This window comes from Desmodus rotundus, chromosome 8 (genome assembly GCF_022682495.2).
Source record: "Desmodus rotundus isolate HL8 chromosome 8, HLdesRot8A.1, whole genome shotgun sequence".
Classification (NCBI taxonomy): domain Eukaryota; kingdom Metazoa; phylum Chordata; class Mammalia; order Chiroptera; family Phyllostomidae; genus Desmodus; species Desmodus rotundus.
This window is the reverse complement of record NC_071394.1, coordinates 98,471,589-98,486,983: the sequence shown is the minus strand read 5'-3', so window position 1 is coordinate 98,486,983 and position 15,395 is coordinate 98,471,589. Positions and strand designations below refer to the sequence as shown.

The following is a 15,395-nucleotide window of genomic DNA, read 5'->3' as shown; positions in this document are numbered from 1 at the left end:
CGGGCCCCCAGTAGTCAGGGCCTGGGGTGCAAGGGGGAAGGGTCATGGGTGGGACCTTTAATGTCACAGAGAACTGGCAGGAGGCAGGACCGCATGGCAGCCTTGGTCCAAGTCCACAGTGCATGCTCCATTGTCCCATTGGACTTCAGCAACACACATTCAAAGATAAAATTATGAATTTCCAGGCAGCAACCGGGAGCTTTAAAGTGCAAGCGCAGGGCTGACTCCTCTGAGCTACTGCTCTGGTCTCGCCTGTGAAGGCAGCTGTCCCGCTCCCTCCTGCTGCGTGGCCTTTGCACAGGCTGCTCTCTCTGCTTGGAATTCTCCCGCCTCCCCTCTCTCTCCATTCCTGCCCACACCCCAGTGTGGCTCAGGCTTTGCTTCCCTGGGAAGCCTGCATTGCTCTCTCCCCCACACTGGAGGCCTGTGATAGCAGGAGCCAGGATTTTGCTAGTCAGCGTCCAAGCTCCCAGAGCTTGCCACACAGTAGGGCTCAGTCGGTGTGGGATGAGTTATTAGCTGAGTGAATGGCTGGGAGGAGGGAAGGGGAGGGGAGAATGTATATCCCAGGCAGTGGGGACAGCAGGGCGAAGGCCTGGAAGTGACATAGCTGGTGTATTTGGTGTCGTGGCACCCTGAATCAGAGGGCTGGGGCAGAGGAGGCCACAATGTCAAGTTGGGGTCAGACTGTCAAGAGCATCAAATGCCACACTCAGGATTCAGACTGCATCCTGGACAGGGCAGGGTTCTCTGACAGGAGTGGAGCAGGGGAGTGCGGGGGCCACAGCAGAGCCCCGCGCAGACTGGAGAGGGCTGTACAACTGGAGGCAGGGAGCCTGGGGAAGCTGGTACAGTTGTCCAGACCCAGAGCTGTGAGGGTGGAAGGAAAGTGGAGCAGTTTAGCCTCTGCCCCCCGTGCTGGGTCCCCCACAGCCTAATCCTTTCTCTGGCACAGGTTACAATGAGGTGCTTAAATGTCACGTGGCAGCCGATCCCTGTGCGATGAGATTACTGTACTCTCCTACACTTCCTGGGCCCCGAGAAGGGCAAGGATACACCACACTACAGCCACCTCTGAATCCTATCGCCGCCATGGGGTTTTTCCTCACCTGACTCAGGGTCCAGATTTAGCTCTGAGTTTGAAACACTGCTCTGAAAACAAGAACACCAGAGATCTCGCTGGCCACTGGAAAAGGGCACATGGAGAGAGACGAACAAGTGTCACCAGGGAGAGTAGGTGATAACTCCAGGAGCGTCCGAGGAGCAGAGTCCTATCTGAAGGGTTGTTTGAAGGGTCCCTCTTAGAACAGAGAGACATCTAGACCAGCGGAGATGCTGGGGGAGGGGAGGAGGCCAACCGAAGGGCCGTGCAGGCCAGGGGAGCGCAGTGGGTGATGGCTCACTGATCGCTGAGTTTATCCAAGCGGCTTGCTGGAGTGGGGAGAGACCCTGGCCAAGGGAGAAATACGGGGCGGTACTGGAGTCCATGGGCCAGACCACCCTGGGGTCAACCAAGGGCCACAGCTAACAACACTGTCCTCCCTGAGCAGTGGGCACCCAGGAGGACAGGGGGAGTAACCTGCCAGATCCTGGAGGAAGAGCGAGGTGGCCAGTACATGGAGGCTGTAAAAGGGGACTCGTTAAACTCATTAGATAGTTTACAAGCACAGGCTTTAGAACTGCCAGGCAGCTCTCAGAGGAGAGAGCCAGTCAGATGTTATTTCTACCCTCAAGGAGCTTCCAGTCTGGTGGAGGAAAAAGGTCTCAGGGAATTACTTTTGAGGCAAAGGAGGTCATTCTCTTCAGAGAGAAGTACATACTGCTGGGGGGCCAGAGGTGGGGGAGCCTGGAGCTGAGAGGCACCGGGGATGGATTCAAGGCTCTGCAAGGGGAGACCTCCTGGGCCCCTGTTCCCTCCCTCGGATCCCACATCCCACCAGAGCAGGGGCTCTCAGCCTTGATGGACCATAAAATCCCCTGGGGGCTAATTAGCACAGATTACTGGTCCCCTCCCCCCAGAGTGTCTGATTCCGCAGGTCTGGGGGGGGGGGGCCGGGAAGGCGCATTTCTAACAAGTTCCAGGTGCTCCCGATGGTGGTCCCGGAGCCCCCCTTTGAGAACAAGTAGACTTAACATAAGTGTCTGCAAACCTTATTGCAACCACTAGCCTGTCTTCAGGAGGCCCCACAGGAGCTCTAAAACAGAAGCAGGGGTGCGGTGGAGAGCACTGAGTTCAGGGGTTAACTACCATCCCCCACTGAGTTCAAGTGTCAACTACCGCTGCCTCCTCCATTCCACCAGCGAGGAAGGAAGCAGCCCTGAGTTAGCGCTGGGTCCGTCAGTGGGCTCAGACGTGGTTTGCCACTGACAAGGTGACCCTGGGTAAGCAGCTGTGTGCCATCCCTGGACCTCCGTTTCCTCCTCTGCAAAACGGGTTGTGGGGAGTTTGCAGGCGTGAAGCTGCTCCCATGGGGAAAGCAGTCAGCATTTCCGTTCTTGGGACTTCTCCCTGCATCCTCTGGGCCGCCGCACTGGCCTGCAGCACTCACAGCCAAGATTCCAGCTGGATTCGGCCCCCAACGCCCTAAACCACAGGCATGTGGCTGCCCCCACTGGGGAGGTGCAGACCAGGGTTAATCCGGCCCCCAGAGCCCCCTGGCCTCTGGCTTTGAGAGAGGCTGGAGAATATTTCCAATTACAAAATCTCCCAGAGCAGAGGCTGTGTGGGGTTTGCTTATCTCTCTGCCCACCCCTTAAAAATCCCCTCAGGCACGGGCTGAATCATGGGGTGTTGTTCTGTGTTTTGTTGCTGAATGTTTCTCTGAGAAAGAACCGGCTGTGTTGACAGTGCCTGGAGGCTGGCAGGGCAGGAGGTCAACGCCATCACCCTCCTGCCAGGGCGGGTTGCTGAGAGTAGAGAGAGTTCCAGGGCCTAGTTTTCTTCTCCTAGTATCTCCTTCCTCCAGGGAGCAGCTACCAAGATGTCATAGTGGTTCCTGATGTCCAAGTCCTGGGCTTGTCCTTCATGGCCTCTGGGATGCCTCTCTCTATCCTAACTCTCACCGTAGCTCCCCAAGCCTAGCAGGGCCGCCAGAAGCCTAAGCAGCCACATCTGCCACTCACACCCTTTCATTCCCACCTCCCAGCCTTTGCTGGGCTGGGTCCCCATCTGCCTTGCCCTCCTTCCACTCAAGAGTGGCCAATAGTCCCTGTTCTCCCAGGATTGAGGTTCCTGGGTTGAAGGACCTTCGGTGCTCAGGCTGTTAAAGTCTCGGACAAACAGGGTGAGCTGGGTAAGGCGCACACAGACAGAGAATGGAATAGAAATTCAGTGTGCAGCCAGCCTAAGTGGACCTTGGTCCCAGCTCCTTTGTCCAGTCTTATGGCCTCCCTCCTAGGCACAGACTCTGTCCTCTGTCCCGTCCTCTGCCACCATTGCCTTGCTTCATGGATCCTGTGGCCTGTTTTGTGGAGCAAGGGACAAATCTTCAGGAAGTCAAAGGGACAGGAACTGAGCCAGGAGAGGGAGTCAAGCATGCTGGCAGAGTATGGATTTGCAGTCTCCACCCCTCAGTGCTGTGTGGTTGCAGACAAGCCACTCCCCTCTCTGAGCCGTTTCCCCAATTATAACATCAGCCTTATGAACTATCCTTTGAGGGCCATCAATAATGGCAGGTGGGGTCATTAGCGGCTTTAACCAGCAGCTCACAGCAGATGGAAGGGCCCAGAATCCTGTAGTCCAGTGCCCTGTGCTCCCCACGTGTTCGGGTGTGAGACTCTGAGCCCAGCAGAGACGTCCCCCACCTAGGGAGTGGAGGTACAGCAGGGTGGGGCTGAGCAGCAAAGGCCTGTTTGAGGAGGTAACCTTTGGGCTGAGACACAAAGAAGGGGAGAGACCAAGATCTGGGGGAAGAGCATTCCAGGCAGAAGGAACAGCCAGTGCAAAGGCCTTGGAGTGAGAACTAGTGGATGTGTCCTAGGCCGATGGGGCGATGGCGGGAGACAAGGTCAGCAAGCCCTGTGCGAGCCAGGCCATGCAGACGGGTGAGTGAAGCAGATGTGGGTCCACAGAGGTCATGTGAGCCATGTGGGGTCACACGGCAAGCGCAGGAGTACAGAGTGGAGGGGGAGCCATGTGAGGCTGGCAGTGGGCCCTTGGAGCCTGGGCCCAGCAGAGGAGGCTATTGTTTGGTGCCCATGAACCAGGGGATGCCAGGGTCCAAAGTATGATTCCCCCATTGCCCACTGAGCTAGAGCAGGGCACCCAGATGTGACCCAGTGCAGCCTAAGCAGGGAGCAGATTCTGGACCCCTGAAACAGCAGGACCGAAGTCGTCAGAAAAGCCAGCTGCACTTTGTGTCCAGGGGACTGCGTTCCAGGTGTTTCCGGGTAACACTTGGTGTGTCAGCGAGATAATGAGAGCAAAGGTCACTGCCTCTGGAGACTCTGCTGTCCCTGGAGAAGACATGTGGCCCTAAACTCTCCACCTACCATCCACTCGACTCATTCATTCATTGAAAAAACTTGCATGGGGGCCAGGGTCTGAGTCAGATCTTGTCTATAGCCACAGAACCCCATCAAGACCCTTACCAAAACATATATACGATGTGACATTTTTTGAAGGAGGGACTTGGCCCCAGGAAAATGTGCGCAGAGGCGAGGACATTTGAGCCAGGGCTGCAGGAGTTCTGTTGGAGAAGAAGAGAAGGCATTCTGGGCTTCGAGTGTGACTACCCCAAAGGCACAGAGCAGTGAACTCGCACGGCTTTCAGTGGCAGGGGACAGGGCCACTTGTCGAGCATGATTGCACCACAGGGCGCAGGGAGCTGCGGAGGAATCGGAGAAGATGGGGAGATGAATGGGGCCGGGGGACTCGATGCCATGGGCCCTGGGGTTTATCTCACCAGCTCCTGACTCTGGCCATCGCTGAGCTGGCTTCCATACCCAGAGACCCTCACTCCCTTCAGCAGCTTTGCCACTTTGGCCTCCCGCTCTCACCTTCCCAGGAGGAGCTCCATAAATCAACTCTGCTCACCTCTGATCTATTTTTTCACTGTGGGGATGTAACCTCGCACATGCTTGGCCTGGAGCGACCCTCTCGCTGGAAGGAGACATCGAGGCCCATATTGCTCACAGCCCTACGAACCTTACCTGCCCCAGCAAATCCGGAAAGGGCAGCTGGGGCTGGGAGCCTTCATTCCTACACGTGGGTCACTAAACATGGCTGGGCCCATGGAAGGGCTCAGTGCCTGCAGTTGGTGTCCAGAGAACAAGATGGGGCTCATCCTCCTCCCCAATTTATGGTTCAAATGAGGAAAGAATATGCTGTGGACCCCAGCATCAACACAGAGATTTTGCCTCTCATGTCTTCACATTTTCTTATTAAGCCACTCGCTTTCCTTTCCTAGTCCAGTCAGCTCTTATCCTGGCTAAAGTAGCTAAAGTAGCCAGGATAGTAACATCCCCCGCGTGTGAGCTGAGAAAGAAGATGGTAGCTGGTAACCAAAGTGTTAACTGAAAACTAAGGTATTTAGCTGAAAACAAAGATGTTAGTTGCAAAAAAAAAAATACAAAAAACCCTGTGATCGCCAAGGTATAAACTTATCTTTAAGATCTTGGCTAAGAGTTAGGCTTGGCTAGTAACTACAGTGTTAGGCGATAACTAAGGTGTTGGCTGGGACACCCAGCAGCTAACAGATAGCTAAGGTCGATAGCTCTGATGTTAAGGCGAAAGTAAGATTTCTGTAACTCAGTAATTCAGTGGCTAGCCAACTATTGGAGCAGAAACTCCAAGAGGTGTTTGTGCACACACATTCCTCTCAGGATTACGCACAATAGCTGGAACGTGTCCATCGACAAAAAAAAAAAAAAGAAAGAAAAGGATAAAGAAAATGTGGTATATTCATACAATGGAGTAGCATTCAGCCTTAAAAAGGAAGGGAGTTCTGACACAGGCGACGGCGTGGGTGAACCCTGAGGCCGTTATGCCAAGTGGAGCCATGTCCACCTGAGGGTGAGGCGCCTAGTGCCTGGCACGTAGTACGTGCTGAGTAAACATGAGTTCCCCTGCCTTTCAGACCCCTCCACCTCCTCTCCCTTCCTCCTCACTCATGCCTGCTAACCCCATCTCTCTGGGCCAAACATCAGCCGCACATTTTCCCCCTTTTGGCTTAACAAAAGCAAGTTAGAGTTGGCCACGAAACAGAACCAAATACCTGAAGGAAAAAGAACAAACTGGAAACAAACAAGCCTTGCCCCATCCCATAGGCCTCTGAGCAACACGTGGTGGGGGCTGGGGTGCGGGTTACAGAGAGCCTCACTCTGACCAGCAGGCGTTGAGAGGGCTAGGGGCCAGCCCACGGCTTTGAAGCTGCCAGACCTACCTGTGAAGCCAGGCTCCACCTTTCAGTGGCTTTAGAAAGTCACTTTGCTGCTCTATGCCTCAGTTTCCCCGTCTGTGAGACGGCAGAGAATTAGTAGCAGTACCTGTCTGTCTGATGACGATGCTTGCTTGTCAAACATTGTGCTGAAGATGGAGCATGTATTTTATTTATTTATTTTTAGAGAGGGGAAGGGAAGGAGAAAGAGGGGGAGAGAGACATTGATGTGAGAGACAAACATGGATCAGCTGCCTCTCACGCGTGCCCTGACCGGGAACCAAACCTGCATCCCAGGCGTGTGCCCTGACTGGGAATCAAACCAGTGACCTTTGGCTTTGTGGGATGACACCCAACCTACCAAGCCACACCGGCAAGGGCTGAAGGTAGGGCATCTAACAGGGTGTGGGGCAGAGTGGAGCTTTTCAAGAGGCAGCCGTGGGTGTTCTTCCATTGTAGGAGGAAACGTGGGGGAATTAACGTGGCCATGGACTGAAGGCACCCCCAGTCTGCACAGCTTCTTCACACAAGGGCGATGAGCACAGTCAAATGAGTTGGGTGCCTTCGCTTCGCCCCTGACAAGCCTGTCCGGAGCCCTGCAGGCAGCAAGTCCTGTTAATCACACAGTTAAGCCCTAGCCCAGCGGTCTGAACTTTTTTGTGTAACTGTCTTTTTGCTTTAGTCTTCTTTCTTCAAATGAATTCCTACAAAACAGCTCAAGGTCCCGAGCCCGGTTGGCTTGGTCCTCCTTCCCCTGCCTCCAGCCACCTGTGTACATCCCCATGAACCACAGTGTGTAAAACCCCTGCTCAAACCCAGGGATGATGACACCCATCTGCATTCATAGTGCACTTGCTGTGTACTCTGCACTGCCTGACCAGCTGTCTCCATCCCCCGTACTTCTCAATCACAGTCCTAAAATCAACATTTCATCATCCCATTTTCCATGGGAGAAGATGAAGCCTGAGAAACACCCTAGCTTGTAAGGTCCCCCAGCTTGTAAGCGGTGGACGGTGATTCACGGTGAAGCCAGCCCCTCAGTCTGTGCTCCCTGTACTGACCCACGTGAGGCATGGAGAGACCGCGGCCTGGAGCTGGGGGAGTAGTGACTCCCTGAGGCCATGCTGCTGAATCTGGGTCCAAGCAAGTGTGATCCTAGAGACTTCCAGGCTGAGGAGCTGTGGTATGTGACCAGACACTGCCTGTGGGTCCCCAGGGTGGGGAGAGTTTGCTGCACCAGGTTTTACAACTGTTCCAGACTCGGCTGTGCAGCAGATTAACAACCAGAGCAGCTGAAACCACATCCAAGTTTAGAGTGTTGCCATTGCCTCTCGCAAGCCCCCAGCTGGGGACCTGGCCTGCATACCTGTGCCCTGACTGGGAATCGAACTGGCGACTTTTCAGTGTGCGGGATGACCCCCAGCTCACTGAGCCACACCAATCAGGGCATTAGGTATGTTCTTAACTGTCATGTTTTCCACCCTGCACAAATGCCCATTTAGTAGAAGGGGAAACTGAGGCTCCAAGAGGGGAGGTAACTTGCCACTTCTCCCTGACACTAAGACTCACTTCCCAATGCCCTGGGAACCTATAGTAGTAGTAGTAGTGTAAGGGAGGGGAGGGGGGTAACTTATAACCTTGGGGATACCTGCTGAGAATCCTCTCACCTCCCCCTACCAAACAGAATGTGGGCTCTACTCTACATAATATATGTTTATTGAATGCGTGGTGGAATAGATGCAGGTCAGACTCAGGGGTGGTGCTTCGTACTGCTTATTGAGTGAAGGAATCAATGCATGAATGGATGATTCTCAGTAGGGCATATTAAAAGGCTCCCAGCCACTGCGCCTTAGAGGGGAAGCCGGGAGCAGTCTGCTCCCCTGTCCTCAATACTTATTCTCTCTTTCCACCTTCCTATCCCTCCAGGGGAACCGCCTGACCAGCTCAGTTTCTTATTTGGAAGTAATCATCTCTGCTTCCCTCTGTCTCCTGTCTTCCAGAGCTAGTTCCATGATTCATTCCCTCAAAGAGACCTCTTTCTCACCCTGGCTGGTGTGGCTCAGTGGGTTGACCACCGGCCTGTGAACCAAAAGGTCACCAGTTTGATTCCCAGTCAGGGCACATGCCTGGGTTGCAGGCCAGGTCCTGGCTGGGGTGTGGGGGGAAGGTGACAGGCAACCAATCAATGTTTCTCTCCTTCTCTTTCTCCCTCTTTCTCCCTCCCTTCCCCTCTTTAAAAAAAAGCATTAATGGGCTGCCTGGTTCCTTTCTAGGGGACAGTTTGTACTTTGAAAGGGGTAGTCCTAAGAAAATGGAATCTGAGAACTTGTGTGGCCTGGCAGCACCCAGGGATTGGGGCTCAGCCTGGGGTTGGAGTTAGGGCTCAGGGTCAGAAGACCATGGGTCATCCAGGAATCAAGCTAGTGCTCAATCTCTGACCAGAACCAGAGTTCAGTCTTTAGCCAGAGTCAGGGCTGAGATCTCAGTGTGCGACTTGGGCTAGGATTCAGCTGGGTTAGGGTTCGGGCTCAGACAAGGACAGAGAACAAGTGGAGTGCACAGTCATGGTCCGGACTCGGTTCACCTCGTGAATCATCCTTGTGGATTAGTCGATGCTTAAGGTCAGGGCTCTACCTAAGACCAGGATCAGGCCTGTGCCTACGGCCTGAACTGGGACTCAGTCTGTGACCAGGATCGGGGCTCAGCCTGTTTCAGGGTAAAGGGCTGGCCTATGGCCTATGGAGTCAGGACTTAGTATGTGACTGAGATCAGAGGCGAGTCTGTGAACAGAACGAGGGCTGAGTTTGGGAATAAGTTCTGGCCTTGGGAGTAGGGACTCAGTCTGGAGCCGGAGCCAGAGCCAGAGCTCAGTCTGTGACCAGGGTTAGGGCCTGGGGTATGATCGGGACCAGGGCTCAGTTTATATTTGAGGCTGTTAACAGCCAGGCTACGACTGGGATGAGGAGTCAGTCTGAGACCATGGTTGGGGCTCAGCTGGCATCCGTGTGCAGAAGCTCCTTGGCGGATTCCTAATGAAAAGAGTGAAGACAGCTTCCAGAGCCACTTAGCTCCCTCCAAAAACTTGGACCCCCCTGGAGACAATGGAATTTTCCTTCTGTTGCTTAAAAACCTGGCTTTTTACGTGTGGGCACCGTCCTGATACTCCCACGCCACCAGACCCCTGTCTCCCACCTTCTTGCCAGGGAGCCTCCTGGCTCCAGGGTTATTAAGGAGGAATCTGTGGGAAGGAGCGTGTAAACAGAATCCGTCACACGGGGCTGGGGCAGGCGCCGGCCCCTCCTGCGGCTTCTCTGGCAGCAGCACCGAGTGGGTGATGTTGACAGGAGACTTCATGAAATCCAGAGGGAGGTGCCCTGGCAGCGCCCACCTGGATGTGGCCCAAGATGGTAATTAAGTTAATTCCGGTGTGTGTCCCAACAAGCGCAGAAGCGAGACCGGGGCCAGGGCCCATTCATGCAGGGCTCCACGAGTCTGTCATAATGACAGGGAAAAATAAGTTTTGGAACTTACGTAACCCCACTGCTTGGGCCCCAAGGGTTAGGCCCAAATTGCTTTTCTTTCCCAGGAAGTGCACATATTGCAAAGCAGTACCTGCATATCAGAGTCACCTCCGTGGGCCATAGGACTTGAAAGAACACAGAACAAGAAGGCGGTTCTTGTCCCCATTTCTCAGAGGAGGCCAAATGAGGCTCAGGGAGCAAAAGCCTCTGGTTCAGAGTCCTGTGCTCGGGATACAGGATACCATCAAGCACCGGATCCCAGTTTTCCTGCCTTGAACCTCTCCAGTGTGAAGACTTTGGGCGACCAGGGGACAGGGAGATTCATTTTGCCTGAGGGGGAGGAAAGGAAGACTCTCAAGTGGGGCCCTGTAAAGGAGAGATGAGGGTGGCCAGGCCGAGGAGGGGAAGAGCATACCAGGCAGAGGGAACAGCACGAATGAAGGCACCGTGGCTGGAAAGAGCACAGCATGATGGGAGGAAGCAGCCATCCCATAGGGCTGAGTGCGGGTGCAAGGGTGGGGGTGGGGAGGAAGTTGAGGTGGGATGGCGAAGAGCCCCATATGCCCAGGGAGCCATAGGTAAGTCTCCCACCACTTACCTCACTTCACCCTCACAATGGACCTGTGAGCTAGATGCTTTCATGCCTGATAGAAGAGTAAACTGAGGCTCAGGAAATTTGAGACATCTGACTAAAGCAACACAGCCAGAAAGTGGCACAGCTGGGATTGGGAGCCCACATCTGCAGGGCTCAAAGCTGCTCCTTTAAACACGCTTATATCCTGCCGAAGCCTTCCCCTGCCACTTTCCGGGCCAGAGTGGGGTGCCGCCAGGATCTCCAAGAAGAAGGGAGGAGAGGGGGACCACTTGCCCAGGAGCAGGGCAGCAGCAGAGAGCCCATTTCTGACCCCTAGGCTTCTGCAGGGCTGTCTCCAAGGCTGAGGAAGCAGAGGGGCTTGGGGGCGGGGCAAGACGCTTGGGGGCAGAGGAGGGAGAATTACAGGGAAGCCAGTTCCAGCTGAACTCGGGGCTTCTTGGACAGGAAAGGAGCATTCCAGCCTGGGAGGCATGTAGGCAAGGGAGAGACAGGAGAAGGCACTCCTGGACGGGGTCTCTCCTGAGATGAAAACTGCACATCTGCGTTCTTAGGAGCGCCCACTTCGGCAAAAAGCCATTTTGGGCCTTTGGCAATTGAGAGGTGTCTTTGAATAAAGTTCCTGGAAAAGGCAAAGCCTGCCTGAGGGATGTTTGTAGCACCTTGAAAACAGCCTCCAAACGGAACCTGAAGTAAAAGTCCTTGGTGTGCAGAGATCTCTCTGTGGAGTCTTGTCTCTTGCCTGAGTAGGAGGCAACAGATGCAGTAGCACAGAGAGGGGGAGTGACTGACCAGGCCTCACACAGCATGGTTCCGGTGGGCCTCCTGGAGAAGGGATGTGGCCAGGCTCCACCCTCACGGTGAGCCCTCCCATGTGGGTCAAAGAGTCCTTGACCTCACCCTCAACCAGGAATGAGAGTTTGTTTTCGGCCGAATATTTCCCCAACCGCAGATGAGATGGGACAGGACTGCACATTCCAGATTTTTGGCAGCTCGGGAGACTGTTCTGTGGGTTCTGCCTGGTCACTTTGCCTCCTCCTGGTGGCCTGCTGCCCACCCCTCAGGCCCTGGGGTCTGGCTGCCAGCTTGGATGAGAACCCTGCTTATGGCCAAGGGTGCTGGCAATGCCCCACCACCTCCCTCCCCTTTCCCTGCATTCCAGACTCCCCAGTTCCCTCCCTCGGATCTCACCTCCACAGACGTTAACCTGGGTCGTGGGAATTCCACCAACACGGTGAGGACAGGCATCTCGGCAGAGGGACAGCTTGTGCTGCAGCCCAGAGGCATGACAACAGTGTGGGCTCCTTGGAGAAGGGCCTGTGTGCCCTGTGGCTGAAGCACAAAGCTCCTGCCCTGCAGGGGTGGGCGATGGGACAGCAGGGTAGACGTGGGCTGACCTGCCAAGGGCCCGGAGCACTGAGCACTTGAGTTTTATCTTGGAGCAATAGGGAGCCATGGAAGCTGAGCAGGGCAATGCCAGGGTCAGAAATGCATCCCAGAAAGGGAGGGGGTGGCGGGCAATGCACAATGGATTGGATAGGTAAGAGTGTGGGAACCAGGAGACCAGGGAGGAAGCTGGAGCGAGGACCCAGCACAAGCGGGCTGCTGAGGAAGGGACCGGCAAGCATCTCCCAAAAACAAAAAGACAGGCCAGGGGCTGACTGGCAATTGTGGAGCTGACAGATACGGATATTAGGGCCCCCATTTTACAGAAGAGAAAACTGACACTTAGAAGAAAGTGACCGGCTCAAGATCATTTTTCTAGGCACTGATGTAGCTGGCACCGTGGACTCCACGTCCAAGGCCTTTTCTCTCTACTGCAGCCCCTTGGCAGAGTTCAATGCCTTTGACACCTGAGGCTGGGATTTCTAAGGTGGTTCACACCTCCCGGTGAGGGCCTAGTCAGAGGCCCATGTCTCCACCCACAACCCTCCCAAAGCCCCCGCTCCCTCCACCCCTGCAGTAAGTCCCATTCCTCCACTTAGTCTCTATCTCCCCTTCCACTCCTGGGTGGGGCCCATTTGGGGAAGTTCAGGGGTCAACCTCCCTTCCTGCTTTCACCCAGCCTGAGTCCCTGCTCCCTCTGCAGCCCCACCACGGTCCCAGTCTAGGCTCCGTCAGGGCTCGCCTGCGCAGTTCAGCAGCTTTCTCCCCATCACACTGGCTCCCGTCCGCTCTGCCATCTTTGTGACCCCAAACTGTTTGATGTCCCCAAACAGAGCACACACTTTCACATGGCCATGACTTTGTATTTGCCATTCTCTCTGCCTCATTCCCTCTTCCTGGTAAACTGCTTTTCACCCCTTGATACCCGCCTGAAAACCACTTCCTCATGGCTGCCCTCCCAGACTGCTGCAGACAGAATCCGTCTCTCTTCCCCGACACAGGGGAGGTTGCTTGTCTGTCTGCCCCACAACCTGGGAGGGCCTTGGGGGCAGAGGACCTGTCCCGTCTCTGTGTCCCTAGCACTCAGAACAAGGCCAGGCACACAGCAGATACTCAGTAACTGCTGAGTAGACAGAGAGATGAATGAACAAACAAGCAAGTGAATTAAGGAATGGCTAACGCTCACTCCTTAGAAGCACAGATGGTCAAAGATAGGTTTTGAATGAAGCCAGGCAGATCAAGATTAAATTCCAGCTCTGCCACGGGCCAGCTGGGTGGCCATGGGGCTTCAGCCCCCAGAACCTCAGTTTCTGCCTCTGCAGAGTGTTGGCAATCATTCTTCGTGCCCGGCCTGAAGGGCAAGTTTGGTGACACACTGATAACGGACACAGCACAGTGAAGGGTTTGAGCGTGCGCTCTGTGAAGCCAGCTGGCCTGGGTTCAAATGTTGCCTCTGCCACTTTCCAGCTGTGAGTTTGGCCAAGTTACTGGACTACTCTGTGCCTCAGTTCCCCCACCTGTAAAATGGAGAACAGTAGTGCTGACCTCATAGGGTGCTTTTAAGCATCAAATGAGGAAATGCAGGTAACATGCTTACAACAGAATGTGGCAAGTGGGGAGCGCCAGACACACTTGGATTTCATGCAGTGTGCAGAAAGTGCCTCCCGCTGGGTGAGTGCTTGCACAGGGCGATCGTCCTGCCCTCCCACCTCCTCTCCCTCCATCCTGCGGCCCAGGGAGGACGAGGCAGGGACATGCCAGGGTCAGAGAGGGTTCTGATTAGCTGTCACGGACATGGCCCCTCTCGGCAGAAACAGCAGGGGCCACTGTTCTCCCACACAGATGTCGAATAAATGGCCCACTTCAACAGTAATGGCGTTCCTTTCAGAACCTTCCGTGAAGGAGGACGATGTAAAGCAGGTCACACTGCGAGGGGACTTCAGGTGAGTGGGTTTCCACCTGAGCTCCGCTCCAGAAGCACCTTTCAACACGCTGCTTCTGAAGCCCCGAATCAGAGTGCTCCCTTTCACTCTGCGAGATCGATACTGCTACGAGCGTGGTTATTTTAGTTGCTATTCTTTTTTGAGTGCTAAGTACAAGGTGATTCAGCCAAACTGTATAATTTAATTCCTTTAGCCTGGTGACAGGAATGTCATTCCCAGTGGAAGGAGGAGGAGACAGGCTCAGAGAAACTGCCAAATAAGCCTCCGGTCACCCAGCGAGGCAGCGGTTACACACAGAGCCCCCCTGTGTCGGGCCCCAAAGCAGCGCTCTTAACACTGCTTCTCAGCACTGGTCACATGGCGGGGTCAACTGAGAAGCTTGGAAAATGTTGATTCTGGGCTGGGACTGGGGCCTGGGGCCTGGGGTTTATGAAGCTCCCCAGGAGATCTACCAGGCAACCCGGTGGTCTGCAGGATAATTCTGGGGGACAGAGGAGCACATCTAGGGAAGAGATGCCCCATGGGAGAGATGTAATCCGTGCAGCTCTAACCCTTGTTGCCCCCCCCTGCCCCCCACACACAAGGATGGAGTGAGCATCTGAGCCTTGCTGAGCCAGCTCCTCCCCAGGGACAATTTAATCTCTAAAGACCAGACCGCAGCCGAATGCAGGCTTGGAACGTCCCGAAAGCTGCAGCTCCTCAAGGAGTCAGCAAGGAAGCGGCAAGTCTTAAGACAGCATTTCTTCCAGGAGCCCCTCCTGACTGCGGACCATCACCTGCCTGAAAGCCCCCGTCTGGCCTGGTTTGATTCTTCACACAAAATCTTGGGAGGCTGGTTTGTCCGGGCTTTGATTCAGACCTGTTCATTTTGACGTTCTGATGAAGTGTCTGAGCCCGCATCCTCCCTCCAAAAGCTCCTGTCAGATTTACAGACGCCAGGTCTCTTTGCTCATCCGCCCTCCCAGAGCCGGGCAGATTCCATGACCTAAAAGATTCTGGGCTCTGGTCCTGGTTCCTCCACTTCCAAGCTCAGTGGCTTCGGGCCAGCCATCTAATTTCTCTGAGTCTCAGTTTCCCCATCTGTAAAATGGGCACCTCATCGTACTCACACAAAGGCCACAAAGATTCAGTGAGAGACCGGTCCACAGGAGGCACTCAACAGTGACTGCTAGTTTTACCTTGATTGTAATGAGAGGGGTAGCGAGCAGCCCAGAGTCTCACAGCCTACACTGCAGGCTTTTGGGGTTTACACCCTATGCGGCCGGCAGCTCTGACCCCGTGTCATTGTCCTGCTGTCAGAGATGGACTGCAGGTGGCCATGCTGTGGGTCGGAGCCTGGCACAGCTACGGATGCACTCCCCAGCTCCCGTCCACCCAGATCAGCCTCCACATTGGCCTTGACAGTATGACAAGCCTGAGCCCTGGCTGAGGAACCCACTGGGTGCTACCACCCCTCCCGCCCTCCTCTAAAGCTCTCTCGCTCCAGCCCCGCTGCCCCCACTCTCCTCTGGGCCCCAGGAGGTGCGCGCTTCCTCACTCTCACCCTGCAGCCAGGCTCTGCCCCTCGGACGGATTC

The 15,395-nt window shown here is 54.9% G+C and overlaps 1 long non-coding RNA gene across 1 annotated transcript; it reads right to left on the bottom strand.

Annotated features, from left to right (window-relative positions):
- Positions 1–6,117: 6,117 nt before the first annotated feature.
- On the bottom strand, positions 6,118–12,766 carry LOC139441124 (uncharacterized). Its single transcript, XR_011651541.1, has 3 exons — positions 12,619–12,766; positions 9,990–10,228; positions 6,118–9,869 (listed from the first exon to the last, which is right to left on the bottom strand). It is a non-coding gene; the product is annotated as an uncharacterized lncRNA (long non-coding RNA).
- Between the last annotated feature and the right edge of the window lie 2,629 nt (positions 12,767–15,395).